Below are 4,556 nucleotides of genomic sequence, written 5' to 3' on the forward strand. Positions count from 1 at the left end.
CCTTCAGATCCGTCAGCTGTCAGCCAGGGCTGCAGTGAGTGAAGGCTTAACTGGGTCTGAAAGACCCACTGTCAGCACGTCTCACTCAGATGGCAGCAAGCCAGGTCCTTTCCACGGTTGTGCTTGGACATCCTCATAGCACAGCCGCTGACCTCCCCCGTGACTTTTCATGACCTAGCCTAAAGTGTCACACACTGCTACTTCTGCAGTGTCCCACCAGTCACACAGACTTCCCAAGGGAATGAATTCCAGGACATGAGCATCGTCTAGGACATTGACTACCATGGTTTCACACTTTGTAAATAAACTAAAGTGGAATAACATAGAATCAGGACGAGAAGTGTAGATTTGGGAACAAGACTGTATAGTTCAAACCCAAATTCATAAGACTCATTATCGTTTTATTGAGTATCAAGATGGATAAAAGTCTAAGTGACACACTTAGCCAATGGGTGTCTCATTCTCTTCTTCTATAAAATGAGGATGAAAAATCTCAAAGAATTGCTGTGAGGATTTAATGAGTTAATGTACATAAAACTCTAGAATTCCACCAACCTCATGGCGAGGGCCACATGGGCATTAGCTATTATTGCTTACTATTTTTAACATCAGAGAACAGGGATGGGGATGTGCTCAGTGGTGGAGAATTTACCTAGCAAGAGTGAGGCCCTGGGTTTGATCCCCAGCAAATAAAAAAATAGTAAAATCAGAGAATTGATTATGAGAAAAATAATTTGTTTTCTTATTTTATTTTTATGTCAAACAGGTAATGTGCTGACCTCATAGCAGGTTTGATGGAGACACGTCTCTTACAGTGGTAAAAAAAAAAAAAAGAAATCATCATGCCTAGGGACCACAAAAGCATCTGGCATAATCATTTAAAAGTTGGTTGTATAGTATCATTCTTGTTATGTAAAAATAAATCTATACATCCATACTGCTTGAGTCAGCTTTTTCACTACTGTGACTAAATAGACTGGCCCAATTGTAGAGGAGAAAAGTTTATTTGAGGGCTCCTAGTTTCAGAGGTCTCAGTCCATAGTCAGCCAGCTCCATTCCTTGGGGCTCAAGGTGAAGCAGAACATGATGGCGGAAGAGTCAGCTCACTTGATGATCAGGAAGCAGAGAGAAACAGAGAGATGCTCCACTTGCTAGATACAAACATGTATCTTAAAGCCAGGCCCTCAATGCCTCACCTCCTCCAGCCATACTCTACCTACCTGTAACTATCACTCAATTCATCCCATCAGGTGATTAACTCACTGATTGTGTTAAGGCTCTCATAATCGAATCATTTCCCCTCTGAATGATCTCATATTACCTCACACATGAGATTTGGGGGGATACTTCACATGGAAACCATAACACATACAAAGGAAATTCACCATTACATAAATGTCATTTACCTCTGGGTTATGGGATTATAAGGTATAGCTTACTTTTGTCTTTCTACTTTTGTGATAGTGATGTTTTCTATAGATTTACCATTAATTTAAAATCAGAAAATAAATAAATTTGCAAACTTTTATTGCACAATATTAAATACTCATTTAATTATCTAGCTACCTTGAAAATGACCTACTTAATAAGGTAAATTCTAGTCCCCCATCTCAGACTTGAAATAAGAAGCCCAAAGTTAATATCAGAAAAAAAAAAAAGCTGAACTTCACCCACAGTTTGGTTGTGTTATTTTCCCATCAAGCTAAGTGTGTACTATCCTGAAATGGCTCACAGCAAAATACAGTTCAGTAAATATTTATGGTGCCCCAATAGTGTGCTAAGTACAGTAGTGGGCATTTGAGAGAAATAAGCCATGCTCTTTATTTTAATATTTGTCAGAGAGAGTTTGATGCTGTGAGGTTTGTGATTCTCTGTGCCTTTAGTTTTTTTACACTCAGTCCTAAAAAGGTTGTCCCACTTTCCCAAAAGCTGATTTTGCCCTATAGCTAGCCATCCTTCAGCAAAGCCAGATAAGGTAACAGATAGGTAAAGTTTGTCCAGTATCCAAGCTGAACACAGGATAGGAACCATGCGGGCTAGATGGTCAGGATCAGATCCAGAGGGTGTGGGCTTCCATGTGGAGGGTGGTCCTGTTTGGCACCGTGTGGCTTAACTTTCCATTTTCTGCTCTCTTATCAAGAAAAAAGATATCATGCTGGGGATGTTGCTCAATAGTAGTGTTTGTCTAGAATAAATGAGGCCCCAAGTTTGACCCTTAGCACCACAAAAACAAAACAAAAACAAACAACAACAACAACAAAAAAAAAAAAAACAGAAACAAAACCCAAGATTTTGATCTACTTCTATGATAAATCGAGACAGTCAAATATTTATCTTTATTTAAAAACATTCCTCCAGCTGAGGGTGTAGCTCTGTGGTAGAGCACTTGTGTTGCCCTACATTCCAATTTTAATTTGATTCAAATAAAACAAAATAGATTTCTTTTTAAAATAAAGCTGCTCTGGAATATGTTAGTTTTGCAGAAGAGTTGTAAATATAGTAGACAGAGTTCCCATATACCTCCCATGCAGTTTCCACTGAAGTTACCATCTTTCACAACCATTGGAACATTTGTCCAAAACAACTCAACTCCAGGCATTCTTTTGATTTCTCCAGCTTTTCCACTGATGTCCTTTTCCTATTCCAGGAGCCCATTCAGAATCCTTAGTCACCTCCAACCTTTGACAGTTTCTCAGTCTTTTCTTAATTATCACAGATGCTACTCAAGTATTTTGTGAATGTTCCTCAGTGTGCTTAGCCTTTTCTCACGAGTAGACTGAGATTATGGGGGTTGAGGAAGAATTCCCAAAGATGAAGCACCCAAGAGGAAGCTTTTAAAGCTTCCTCAATGCCTTTGATGTATATGCACTGTGAATTTTCAAATGGTAAAGGTCTTTCTTGTGGAATAAATTTCAAGAGGGGGAAAAAAATGTCCAAGTGTATTTATTTCCCCTTGATCTCTTACAGGTGTTTATCTCAATCGTCTTTTCTAATCAGGTGACTGAGTCTGCCCTCAACATCTTAAAGCAGACTCAGCAATAAGAGACTTATTATGGTTTGGATCTGGAATGTCTCTGAACAGTTTGTGTGTTGAAGTCTTAGTCCCCGGTGTAGCAATGTCCAGAGGGGGGCTTCAGGGAAATGACCTGATCCAGAGAGCTCTCATCTCACCAGTGGATTAACCCACTGACGGAATGGATCGCTGAGAGGTGGTGGAAACTGTCAGCAAGAGGGCATGGGCGGAGGAAGTAGTCACTGGGGTTGTGCCCTTGGGGACTATTTCTGTCCCTGGCCCCTTCCTCTCTGTCTCTCTCTATCCCCAGCTACCTGAACAGCTTTTCCCCACCATGCTCTTCCATCATGGTGCTCGGTCTTACTTCAGGCCCAAAGCAAATGGCACCAACTGACCATGGATTGAAACCTCTGAAACTGGGAGTCCAAATAAACTTGCCTTCTCCAAGTTAGTTGGGTCATAGCAACAAAAAAGCTGCCCAACACAGAGTCTTTGACCTTCTTTCTTAGCTGAATACCCCCCTGTTAACGAGAAGCAGTGTAGGAGCTGGAGTCACAAAGATGATTAATATGGGCCTCTAGCTCCCTTTAGATGGATTGATAAAGCGCTGCACACTGACCTAAAATAATTTGGCTTCCAGGTCCTTTTTGGTGGATGGCAGTACCTGGAAGGGTACAGATGCCTCCTGCCCAACCCCTGGCCTACCAGGTGTCACATTAAAATGAGAGCAAGAAGCTGGGGTGTAGCTCAGTGGTAGAGCTCTTGCCCAGCGTGTGTGAGACCCTGGGGTGGAGCCCCAGCACTGCAAAAAGAGAGGGGTGGGGAGGGGGGGGAGAGAGAGAGAGAGAGAGAGAGAGAGAGAGAGAGAGAGAGAGAGAGAGAGAGAACATCTTTCTCTTTGGCCACATTTTGCAATAGGAATCAACTTTTATTAGAAAGCAAGTAAAAAAATCCCAACCCTCTGACCCGTTCTGTGATTTTGGTGGAATTCTGCTCTCTGTTCTTTCAGACACTGCCACAAACAAGCTGCAAGAAAGTTTCCCTACTGTGACTGTGTCCCAACAATCGAGCCACTGAATCAAAGACAGAATCCTCCAGGAAGTGGGGTTTAGATCTCAGGTGCTTTCTATTCTACCCATGAAGGCCAGAGATGCCAACCATATATGTTGGACCACAATTGCTCTCTAGGTGAAAAATCAGTTTACATATCCCTGACCCAAGAGCAGATTTAGATATAGGTATTTTAAGTTGCTGAAGTCCCTCTGGGATGTGGACTCCTGTCAGAATTCTCAGATATTCACCAACCACCCCTGGTATATCAGTTTCTGATTAAGAGATTTTAAATACTAACTAGAAGCTTTAAGTGGAGATAAAAATTAATTTACCTGCACATACTATTCTGTGAGGGAAAGCAGAACAGTATGAATGAACTAATTAGAATATAGTGTGAGAGGAGCAGATCAAGACCTGGAGCCTTGGGTGGGTCTCTGGAGGTGGTCATCTTACATGGAACTGCAGAGGAGAAGGGATATTTATCAGGAAC

General features: G+C 41.6%; 1 pseudogene; it reads right to left on the reverse strand.

The window, feature by feature from the left end:
- Positions 1–756: 756 nt before the first annotated feature.
- Positions 757–865, reverse strand: LOC120888808 (small nucleolar RNA U13; annotated as a pseudogene).
- Positions 866–4,556: the final 3,691 nt, after the last annotated feature.

Source organism: Ictidomys tridecemlineatus, chromosome 6, assembly GCF_052094955.1.
Source record: "Ictidomys tridecemlineatus isolate mIctTri1 chromosome 6, mIctTri1.hap1, whole genome shotgun sequence".
Taxonomy (NCBI): Eukaryota; Metazoa; Chordata; class Mammalia; order Rodentia; family Sciuridae; genus Ictidomys; species Ictidomys tridecemlineatus.